The sequence below is a fragment of the Chiloscyllium punctatum genome, chromosome 42, assembly GCF_047496795.1.
Source record: "Chiloscyllium punctatum isolate Juve2018m chromosome 42, sChiPun1.3, whole genome shotgun sequence".
Classification (NCBI taxonomy): domain Eukaryota; kingdom Metazoa; phylum Chordata; class Chondrichthyes; order Orectolobiformes; family Hemiscylliidae; genus Chiloscyllium; species Chiloscyllium punctatum.
The window spans coordinates 65353278-65366123 of record NC_092780.1 but is presented as its reverse complement, the minus strand read 5'-3'; the positions used below and the strand labels follow the sequence as shown (position 1 = coordinate 65366123).

General features: G+C 46.2%; 1 protein-coding gene across 2 annotated transcripts in view; it reads right to left on the bottom strand.

Moving 5' to 3' along the window:
• The window catches only part of ace (angiotensin I converting enzyme (peptidyl-dipeptidase A) 1), a 175688-nt gene that overhangs the window by 110556 nt on the left and 52286 nt on the right, over positions 1–12846 (bottom strand). The window lies entirely within an intron of this gene.

Below are 12846 nucleotides of genomic sequence, written 5' to 3'. Positions count from 1 at the left end.
GTGTTTGATGGGGATGGTGTAGAGGGGGCTATGTTCTGCATTCCCATCACTAACAATTATTACTGGTTGAGAAAACCCTCACAGAGAGATCTGTTTATGAAGAGTATTGCTCAGCCTTGCTACTGAATATCCTTTGCGGAGATGGAAATCTCCCCTGAATCTCAGGTACCTTGGTTTACCAGTATTTCTGACTGAGTAAATAAGGTGATTTTTGGTTTCAGAAAGTAAAAGGAAATGAAGCAGTATATTCCAGCAGCATTTCAACTCAATTGTGGTTAGGACTGTCACTCCTGCCCACTACCTTCCACTCCAAAATCCAATATCATGGGTAATGAGCCAGTTATGTTGTCCTAGTGTTTATTATTCAATGTATTTGTTGTGAATGATGAGCTCATCTCTGAATAGTTTCAGTGCTTGAAGCACAGGATCTCTCTCACTACATTTGACAAGTAAATTTAGAACATAGAACATAGAATAAAACAGTACAGAAACAGGTCCTTCGGCGCATAAGTTTATATTGAACATGACACTAAATTAAACTAATCCCTTCTGCCTGACCTTGGTCTATAACCCTCCATTCCTTGTATATTCATTGCTTATCTAAAAGCCTTTCTCACATCTGCCTCCACCACCATCTCTGGCAGCACATTCCAGACTCCTACCACTCTCTAGGTAAAAAACGTGCCCCTCACATCTCCTTTGAAACTTCCCAGTCTCACCTTAAATGCATGCCTCCTACAATTAGGCATTTCAACTCTGGGAAAAAGATTCTGACTGTCAAACCTATCGATGCATCTTATAATTTTATAGACTTCTATCAAGTATCCCCTCAGCCTCTGCTGCTCCAGAGAAAGCAACCTGAGTTGTTCTAGCCTCTCCTTAATGCCCTCATGCCCTCTAATCCAGGCAGAATCCTGGTAAACCTCTTCTGCACCCTCTCCAAAGCCTCCTCATCCTTCCTGTAATGTGGCGACCAGAACTGAACACAGTACTCCAGGTGCAGTCTAACCAAAGTCTGAGAAAGCTGCAACATGACATCCTAACTCTTGTTCTCAATTCCCCAACCAACAAAGGAAGCATGCCATATGTGAGCCACTTTCAGGGAGCTATGGACTTGAACCCCAAGATCCCTCTGTACATCAATGCTGCTCTGGGTCCTGCCATTAGCTGTATGCTTTTCCTTAACATTTGATCTCCCAAAGTACAGCACCTCACACATACCCAGATTAAACTCCACCTGCCATTTCTCCGCCCATATCTGCAACTGATTGATATCCCGCCGTATCCTTTGACAACCCTCGACACTCTGCACAACTCCACCCACCTTTGTGTTGTCTGTAAAATGTTATGAACTCAACCATCTACATTTCCATCCATTTCAACAATATACCATTATCACAATCATGTGGAGAAATGGAACAAGTTCTCCGACTGAACAGACAGACCTGCGATTATACAGCACCACGTGGGCCAACTCAGCCCGTTTGAATTATAGTCATTGTGGAAGTATATAAGGCTTGGCTGCTAATGTCAGCACAGGTCCCAGGGGGAGATATACTGAGGGAGTGTTGTCCTGAGGGGGTGTTATACTGAGTGTTATACTAGTCCCAGAGGACTGTTCTCTCATTAGACAGAGAGTTGACTGGTGGAAGGTTTCACTGAAGGGTCACCCCACCTCAGTCAAGGGGTGAGTTTCAGATGGTTATGAAAACTGAAACTGTAATGTTGGCATCACACTACAGCGTAAACCAGCCAACCAACTGAGTGCCCCTACACACGTGGACCCACAGCAGTGCTGATAAATGACCAGATGGTCTGTTTACAGTATAATACTGACTCTGGTTGAGAGGGAACTATTAGCTCAGTCTCAGGGCAGACCTCCTCTGCGCCCTGATCAAATATGTTGTGCGGTCATTTACATCTGCCTCAAAATTTGAACATGGCTAACTCCTTTCTTCCAAATTTGAGCACATTCCTCAGCACAACACTCCCTCAATATAACACACCCTCAGCACAACACTCCCTCAGTATAACACACCCTCAGCACAACACTCCCTCAATATAACACACCCTCAGCACAACACTCCCTCAGTATAACACACCCTCAGCACAACACTCCCTCAATATAACACTCCCTCAGCACAACACTCCCTCAGTATAATACTCCCTCAACACAACACTCCCTCAACGCAACACTCCCTCAGTATAACACTCCCTCAGTATAACACTTCCTCAACACAACACTCCCTCAGTATAACACTACCTCAACACAACACTCCCTCAACACAACACTCCCTCAGTACAACACTCCCTCAGCACAACGCTCCCTCAGCACAACACTCCCTCAGTATAAAACTCCCTCAGCACAACACTCCCTCAGCATAACACTCCCTCAACACAACACTCCTTCAGTATAACACTTCCTCAACACAACACTCCCTCAGTATAACACTCTCTCAACACAACACTCCCTCAGCACAACACTCCCTCAGTATAGCACTCCCTCAACACAACACTCCCTCAGTATAACACTCCCTCAACACAACATATATATCAGTATACCGGGATGTTGCCTGGTACGGTAGGAAGATCGTATGAGGAAAGGCTGAGGCACTTGGGGTTGTTTTCATTGGAGAAAAGAAGGTTTAGGGGTGACTTGATAGAGGTGTACAAGATGATTAGGGGTTTAGATAGGGTTGACCATGAGAACCTTTTTCCACGTATGGAGTCAGCTATTACGAGGGGGCATAGCTTTAAATTAAGGGGTGGTAGGTATAGGACAGATGTTAGGGGTAGATTCTTTACTCAGTGAGTCGTGAGTTCATGGAATGCCCTGCCAGTATCAGTGGTGGACTCTCCCTCTTTATGGGCATTTAAGGGGGCATTGGATAGGCATATGGAGGTTATTGGGCTAGTGTAGGTTAGGTGGGCTTGGATCGGCGCAACATCGAGGGCCAAAGGGCCTGTACTGCGCTGTATTGTTCTATGTTCTATGTTCTAACACCCCCTCAGTAAAACACCCCCTCAGTATAACACCCCCTCAGTATAACACCCCCTCAGTATAACACCCCCTCAGTATAACAGCTATGTCCACGGGTACCTGCATGGGACCCAGCGATTATACCTGTTTGTCAGGTATGTGGAACAGCCCATCTTCCACAGTTACACTGGCACCACCCCCAACCTGTTCCTCCGGTACATCGATGACTGTATCAGTGCCACCTTGTGCTCCCATAAGAGGTTGAACAGTTTATCAACTTTACCAACACCTACCCCCACTTCAAATTCACCTGGACCATCTCAGACACCTCCCTCCCCTTCCTGGAACTCTCCAGCACCATCTCTGGTGACTGATTAACCACAGACGTCTACTACAAGTCCACTGCCTCCCACAGCTACCTAGACTACACCTCCTCCTACCCTACCTCCTGTAAAAATGCCATCCCTAATTCCCAATTGATCCGCCTCCACCCCATCTGTTCCCAGGATGATCAATTCCACCTCAGAAAGTCCAGATGGCCTCCTTCTTCCATAATTGCAACCTCCCTCTCCCTATGGTTGATAATGCCCTCCAGTGTATCTTCTCCACTTCACGCACCATCACCCTTGAACCCCAAACCTCCCAACACAACAAGGACAGAATCCCCCCACCCCAGTCCTCACCTTCCACCCCACCAACCTCTGCATATTTCGCATCATCTTCCGCCACTTCTGTCACCTCCAAACGGACCCCATCACCATAAAAGATATATTTCCCTCCACTCCTATCAGCGTTCTGGAGAGACCATTCCCTCCGCAACTCCCTTGTCAGGTCTACATCCCCCCACCAGCCCACACCCCACTCCTAGCACCTTTCCCTACCACTGCAGGAAGTGCAAAACCTGCGCCCACACCACTCCTCTCACCTCTGTTCAACTCCCCAAGGGATCCTTCTACATCCATCAGAAATTTACCTGTGGTTCTGCTAATGTTATCTACTGTATCCGTTGCACTCGGTGTGGTCTCCTCTACATCGGGGAGACAGGTCGCCTTCTTGCGGATTGTTTCAGAGAACATCTCTGGGACACCCGCACCCACCAAACCCACCGCCCCGTGGCTGAACAGTTCAACTCCCCCTCCCACTCCGTCAAAGACATGCAGGTCCTGGGCCGCCTCCCCCTCCAAACCATTACCACCCGATGCCTGGAAGAGGAACGCCTCATTTTCTGCCTTGGGACCCTGCAACCACACGGGATAAATGTGGATTTCAACAGCTTCCTCATTTCCCCTCCCCCACATTAACCCAGTCCCAAGCCTCCAAGTCAGCACCGCCCTCCAGACCTGTCCATCACTCCTCCCTCTGACCTATCGCCCTCATTCGCCCTCATCCACTTATCGCTTTCCCAGCTATCTCCCCAGTGCCATCCCCCTCTCATTTATTTCTCAGCCCCGGCCCACAAGCTTCATTCCTGATGAAGGGATTTTGCCTGAAACGTCATTTCTCCTGCTCCTCAGGTGCTGCCTGACCTGTTGTGCTTTTCCAGCATCACACTCTCGTCTCTAATCTCCAGCATCTGCAGTCCTCACTTTCTCCTTTTACATTCCTTCAGCACAATACCCCCTCAATATAACAACCCCTCGGTATAATACCCCCTCAGTATAACAACCCCTTGGTATAATACCCCCTCAGTATAACAACCCCTCAGCACAATACCCCCTCAGTATAACAACCCCTCAGCACAATACCCCCTCAGCACAATACCCCCTCGGTATAATACCCCCTCAGTATAACAACCCCTCAGTATAATACCCCCTCAGTATAACAACCCCTCGGTATAATACCCCCTCAGTATAACAACCCCTCAGTATAATACCCCCTCAGTATAACAACCCCTCAGTATAATACCCCCTCAGTATAACAACCCCTCAGCACAATACCCCCTCAGTATAACAACCCCTCAGTGTAATACCCCCTCAGTATAACAACCCCTCAGTGTAATACCCTCTCAGCACAATACCCCCTCGGTATAATATCCCTCAGTATAACAGCCCCTCAGTATAATACTCCCTCAGTATAACAACCCCTCGGTACAATACCCCCTCAGTATAACAACCCCTCAGTGTAATACCCCCTCAGTATAACAACCCCTCAGTATAATACCCCCTCAGTATAACAACCCCTCAGCACAATACCCCCTCAGTATAACAACCCCTCAGTGTAATACCCCCTCACTATAACAACCCCTCAGTATAATACCCCCTCAGTAATACACTCCTTCAGTATATTACCCCCTCAGTATAATACCCCCTCAGTAATACACTCCTCCAGTATATTACCCCCTCAGTATAATACCCCCTCAGTAATACACTCCCTCAGTATAACATTCACATGACACGACACTCACCCAAGACAATGCAGGGTGGCATGATGGCTCAGTGTTTAGCACTGCTGATTCGCAATGCTACGGATCCCAGCCTCAGGCCACTGCCTGCATGGAGTTTGCACATTCTCCCTGTGTGTGTGTGTGGGTTTCTTCCCACTGTCCATTGATGTGCAGGTCAGGTGGATTCGCCATGCTAAATTGCCCAAAGTGTAAGGTGCATTAATCAGGGCTAAATAGAGGGTAGGGGAATGGGTCTGCATGGGTTACTCTTTGGAGGGTTGGTGTGGACTTGTTGGGCCAAATGGCCTGTTTCCACACTGTAGGAAACTTAATCTTAATACTCCCCCATAGTGACACTCCTCCAGTGCAACATGAAACGAGTGACCTGGATTTTTTTGCTCAGAAGTGGGGCTAGAGCCAATAATTTTCTGATGGAGAGAGACGAGACGGGGTCCAATACGAGATATGGCCCATTGTCAGATTTTCCTATTGAGTTCTAGTCTTTTTAACGGTCTACTTGATGTCAATGGATTTCTGTTGGGACAGAATTGTTGATTTATATGGTGTATCAGTCAAAGGAACTGAAACTGTCATGTTTCCAAACGCTGCTCAATATATACTATTGAGTGAGACCAAAGAGCACCTACAGATGAAGGTAATTAGAGATATTTATTATCTTGATCTTTGAATAATATTTCTGACGAGGCCTCAGGCAAGAAACATTGTGAACTGCTTAACATCTTAGAATCTTGAGATAATAATCGAACTGCTTAAAAGGGCCCAACAGTTTGTAATTAATTATAAAAAGAATAAAAGCAGATGGTTTGCCTGGCATTGACCTCAGCACTACAAACAGCAATGGCACTCATAGCCTGCTGACCCTGCACAGTCGTCCTCACTAACATCTGGGGGCTCGTGCCAACAATGGAGCTATTGTCACACAGCAGGAGGACCCAGTCATACTCACGGAATCATACCTTACCCACAATGTCCCAGACCCCACCATCACCATCACTGGCTAGGCAGAGGCTGGAGCACTGTGGGGTACTGTCAGGAGGGAGCTATGGTGGAATTCTGCACCAGTCATGTGATGTGGGTGGTATTGGCCATCCAGCACCGTCCACATCACATGACTGTTGCAGAATTCCACCATCTTGAGTTCCCCTTGAGAAGGTGGCGGTGAGCTGCCTTCTTGAACTGTTGCAGTCTATCTGTTAAGTAGAGTGTTAGGGGACTGGGTTCCAGGACTCTGACCCAGTGACACTGAAGGAATGGTGATTTATTTCCAAGTCAGGATGGTGAGTGGCTTGGAGGAGAACTTGCAGGGAGTGGTGTTGTCATGAATCTGCTGCCCTTGTCCTCCTGGATGGAAGATGGATTTGGAAGGTGCTGACTCCAGAGATTCGGTAAATGTCCGCAGTGCATCTTTTCGATGTTCCACACTGCTGCTACTGAGTGTTGGTGTGGAAGGGGTGGATGTTTATGGACATGGTGCCAGTAAAGTGGGCTGGAATGGTGTCAAGCTTTTTGAGTGGTGTTGAGTATTGCTTACAGACAATATCCCAGACCCCACCATCCCCTGAGTAAACCCTGTCCTGTTGGTAGCAAGGCTGCTGGCACTGTGGTATACAGTTGGGAGGGAGTTGCCCTGGGGACCTCCACATTCACTCCCATGTCTATGCCCTTTAGGGAAGGAAATCTGCCACCCTTAGCTGTGACTCCAAACCCACAGCAACATGCTGACTCACAATTACCCTCTGGTCAATACAGATGGACAAATTGCCCGCATCCCGTGAGCAAATGTAAAAAAAACATATTGGTTGCAATAAACTCCAGATGGTTCTTTTTGGAACAAAGTCCTACTTTCACATTGAGAATACTCTGCATTGGGTTGTGTGTGTGTGAACATTTGAGGATAGCTCTCTCCCAAAGGTATATCACTGTACCAAATGGGATTGAGGGTGTCAGATAAAAGGCAGTAAAGTTTATCCTACATTTCAGAATGATACAGGAAATGTGAAGTTTTCATGGAGGGGTGTGGAATCTGTTATATAAGATTGGATAAGCCAGTTCTTTGCCATATCCTAGCAAGTCCACACACCTTCACCTTGAGGGAGGGGAGATGAGGGCTGTGCTCCTGGGAACAGGTTAAGAGAAGGTAATGATTTTATGGGAGATAAAGGAATTAAAGTTAGAGGTGAGGATGTGATTGATCAAACCAGTGGCTGCAAAAATCACTGGTCTGTGTTTCCCATGTGTAATATGCTCTGATTTGTTTCAGACTTCTTAAGCAATGATCTGCTGATTGGCTCAGGAGGGGATTTCCCGTTCCACCTGGTGAGTGTTGGCCAAGAGGTGGGTGGAGTAGCAGAGCTGCAGTCAGGCTCCTGAGCCTGGCCTCGTCCATTCCTTTCTGCTTTCTCTCTATTCTCTCTTTTCATTTTTGCTCTTTTTCTTTTTATTCCATTTTCTTTTCTCCTTTGTCTTTTCTGTGAAGCCTTTTGCAGTGGGTTGATTGGTGGCTTTGGTGCAGCCGTGAGAGTGGGCAATGAGCAGAGTGAGGATAGGCTCCTGGCAGCGTCAGTCAGGACGGGGCTGTCCCTGGTGATTGGGAGTGGCAGAGGCAGCAAGGACGTGATTCCTCTTGCTATTCAGGGCTGGCAGAATCAGCAACGCTCCTCCAGGAATCAGGGGAAGGGACTGCAGCTTGACCTCACAGGCTGTCTGAGACTCCAGGCCCCAGCTAGGCCCGGGTGCCTGTATCAGTGCTTCCAAATACTTTTTATCAAAATAAGACTTAGATTTTCAAATCTGTGCATTTTCTTACCTTTTGGTTGTGTGGGAAATAAGAAATGTAGTTTTCTGCAGGCGATATAGAAATGTAATTTTTGTAAGTGCTAGTGGAGTGTAATTTCTGTAGATGGGGGGAGGGGTGAGACATTATACAAATGGTCATGGAATTCTTGTAGCATGTAGTATACTTAAGGCTAAGGTTTTAATGAATATAGGGGTCTTTTAAAGAAGTAATTTTAAAGAAAATAGTTTTAAGCTAGGGAATAACTCGGGAGTGTTGTAGCTGACCACAAAAGAAGAAGTAAGGGCATTTTCACAATAAAGCTTATAGTAACAGAACAAGGAACGCAGACATCCAAGGACACTGACAGCCTGGTACATAGGTAAGGAAAGAGAAAAACAAGTGAAGTAATTATCTTAAGGTTAGTCACAAGTAAAGGCCGAATAAGAGAATGAGATGAAATAAATAATTATGATAGGGTAAGAATGGGGAAAGGGGATGAGAGCCTGCAACACACAAACTGTATAAAAATGATTGTATAACTGATATCTGCGCACTCTTTGCCAGGCTAGCGGGGTGCCCGGACTTGCAAGTTCGTAATAAATTGTCCTTGTTTCCATGGCTTTGTCTCCGGCTGATTTATAAGTGAGTTTTGTTTCTCACAGTTGTCTTTTATTTCTGCTGTTGTTTTTTAAAATTGTGGTTTTGTAACCACAATAGCACTGGAGCATGGTGACTGCGTAGACTTTTTGCTATACTTCTGTATTTCTGTACTGGAGCACACGGGACTATAACATCTAATTTAATCTAATTCCAATTCTAATTCTAATTCACTCATCACTTGCTCAGGAAGGTGATATCTCAGATGCAATTTTTGTGAAAAGTGCTCTGATTGAAGGAACCTATGAGTGGAATTCATGTGGGAGCTGTGTGACAGTGAAAAATGTTCAAGATGAGTTTGCCTTCCATATTGATATCCACAAGGTCACCATGTAATCAAACATTGCTGCTTTCTCTGTGTTTAACAGTTTGGTTAACACTGATGGGACTGGGTTTTCAAAAAAAAGTGTTCAGATCGTTTCCCACTGAACCATTGCATTAATAATCAGGATAAACTAAACTCTGTTCAATAAACATCTTATTTTGTGATGTTCATGATTCATCATAACATTAAACAATGTTAAGTTAATGCTCAGACTGATGATCAAGAGCCAGTTCTGTGCCTGGTATATTCGCTGTTTCCTTTAGTTGGAAGTGGATTGTAGTGAATTGTGGATTTTGAGAGGGATTGAATATAAAAGCAGTGATGTATTTCTGAGGGTCTATACAGCTCTGGTCAGACCACTTTTGAAGTATTGTGCACTGTTTTGCACCTCATATCTCAGGAAGGATGTACTGGCCCTGGAGCGTGTTCAGAGGAGGTTCACGAGAATGGTCCCAGGAATGAAAAACTTAACATGTGAGGAATGTCAGAGGACTCTGAGTCTATACTTGAATGAGTTAATAAGAATGAGGGGGAAACTAATTGAAGCATACAGAATATGGCATGGCCTGGGCAGAGTGGATGTTAGGAAGATGTTTCCGTTGGTAGGAATGGGACACACGGGCACAGCCTGAGAGAAAATCCGTTTACAACGGATATAAGGAGAAACGTCTTCAGCCAGAGAGTGGTGAATCTATGGAATTCATTGCCACAGAAGGCTGTGGAGGCCAGGTCATTGAGTATATTTAAGGCTGAGATAGATAGGTTCTTGCAAGGGGATCAAGGGTTACATGGAGTAAGCAGTAAAATGAGGTTGAGAACCCTGTCAGCCATGATTGACACAGGAGCAGACTCGATGGGCTGAATGGCCTAATCTCTGCTCCGTTATCTCATGGTCTTATAGTGTTACATCCTCTGTCTTGCTCTGGTGGCAGATGGTTTGATACAGTAGTGAGATCATCACTGCATTCAAATCCAGTAAAGATGGAGAGGATCAACCAGGTTGACTCTGTCACCCAGGGAAGCCAGTGGAATAGCTGTGTCCAATTTGGATGCTCTCAAATTCTCCTCATGTTCTGGAGTGGCATGTGATCCTTGATACTACCACCAAGAGCTCCACGTGAATCACTGTACCAACCATTAGCTCCAGTGCAGCAACAAACCTCCATGAGGAGGCAGCCTTGGGATTTGAAGGAAAGCTATGTTTAATAAATTTGTTTGAATTTTTTTGGGCAGCTGTTAACCAGGAGTGTTCATGAGGGCACTGCATTTGATGGTTTCCATGGACTTTAGCAAGGCTTTTCATAAGGGAGACTGGTTAAGAAAGTGAGCACTCTTGGGTTCCAAGACAAAGTGACACGTTGGATCCAAAATTATCTGAGAGACAGTGAGCAGAGGACAATGGTAGATAGGTGTTTCTGTGACTAGAAGACTGTTTCCATGTGGTTCCGCAGGGTGTGGTGCTGGCACATTGCTACTTGTGGTGTATATTAAGGATTTGACTTCAACCTGGGCAGTGTGATCCAAGAGTTCACAGGTGCCATGAAAATTGGTTGGAGAGTATATAGTGAGGAGGAAAGCCATGAATTACAGGAGGAAGGTATCAACGGACTGGTCAGCTGAACAGAGCAATGGCAAATGGGCTTCACCCTGACAAACTGTGAAGTAATGCACTGGGATGGGGGAGACGGGGGAGTGGGGAGGGGCGAACAAAGCAAGTGATCACTGTATGCTATGAATCATCAAAGCCTGGGAGGTGCTGAAGATCAGAGAGACCTTGGTGTGCAGATCCCAGAAGGTGGCAGGGTAGGTAGATGAACATAGAACATAGAGCATACAACAGCACAGCACAGTACAGACCCCTTCAGCCTCGATGTTGTGCGGGCCTTTTGTCCTACTCTAAGATCAGACCATCCTACATACCCTTCACTGTACGATCGTCCATGTGCCTATCCAAGAGTTGTATAAATGCCCCTAATGTCTCTGACTCACTAACACCAGTGCCAGTGCATTCCACGCACCCACTACTCTCTGTGTAAAGAACCGATCTCTGACATCTCCCCTAAACCTTCCTCCAATCACCTTAAAATTATGACCCCTCGCGATACCTATTTCTGGCCTGGGGAAAAGTCTCCAGGTATTCGCTTTAAGCCTGTCATCATCTTGTACACCTCTATCAAGTCACCTCTCATCCTTCTTCACTCCAATGAGAAAAGCCCTAACTCCCCCAACCTTTCTTCATCAGACATGCTGTCCAGTCCAGGCACCATCCTGGTAAATCTCCTCTGCACCCTCTCTAATGCTCCTACGTCCTTCCTATAATGAGGCAATCAGAACAGAGCACAATATTCCAAGTTTGGTCTAACCAGGGCTTTATAGAGCTGCAGCATAACTCCACAGCTCTTAGGAAGCCAGCACCCCATACACCTTCTTAACAACCCTATCAACTTGGGTGGCTATTTTGAGGGATCTATGGACATGGACTCTAAGATCCCTCTGTTCCTCCACATTGACTTTAACCCTGTATTCTGCATTCAAATTCAACCATCCAAAATGAATCACTTCACATTGTTCCATCTGCCGCTTCTCAGCCCAGCTCTGCATCCTGTCAATGTCCCGTTGTAACAACAAAAGCCCTCCACACTATCCACAACTCCACCAACCTTTGTGTCATCGGCAAACTTACTAACCCACCCTTCCACTTCCTCATCCAAGTCATTTATAAAAATCACGAAGAGCAGAGGTCCCAGAACCGATCCCTGTGGAACACCACTGGTCACCAAGCTCCAGGCTGAATACTTTCCATCTACCACCACCCTCTGTCTATGGGCCAGCCAATTCTGTATCCAGACAGCCACATTTCCCTGTATCCCATGCCTCCTTACTTTCTGAATGAGACTATCATGGGGAAGCTTATCAAATACTTTGCTAAAATCCACATTCACCATATCCACACTGCTCTACCTTCATCAATATGTTTTTTTTATTAGATTCTGTACAGTACGGGAACAGGCCCTTCAGCCCAATCGACCCAAGAGTAACCCAGCCAGACCCATTCCCTTGCATTTTCCCCTGACTAATGCACCTAACACTATGGGCGATTTATCATAGCCAATTCACCTAGCCTGCACATCTTTGAACTGTGGGAGGAAACCGGAGCACCCGGAGGAAACCCACACAGACACGGGGAGAATGTGCAAACCCCACACAGACAGTTGCCTGAGGCTGTAATTGAATCCAGGTCCCTGGTGCCGTGAGGCAGCAGTGCTCACCACTGAGCCACCTTCTAGCTTCCAACCTAACTCCCTATATTCACTTCTCAGGTCCTCATCCCTTTCCTTAGCTATCTCATTGGTACCGATGTGTCCCACGACATTCCCCTTAAGTTGGTTAAAAAGCCAGGTGTGATGTTTGCCTTTATTAGCTGAGGTAGAATATTTCAGCAAGGAGGTTATGCTGCAATTGTAGTAAAAAACAGGTGACATCATAATTGGAGCACTGCGCGCAGTTCTGGAATTCTCACTGTCGGAAGGATTTGATTGCACAAGGGAGGGTGTGGTGGCGATTTACTGGATGCTGCCTGCGCTGGAGGCTCTGAGCTGTGGGAAAAGGCTGGATTGGGTGGGGTTATTTTCCTTTGAGAAACAAAGAGAGGATGACCTAACAGAGATGGATAAGGTAAAGGGATCTGGATAGGGTGGATAGAA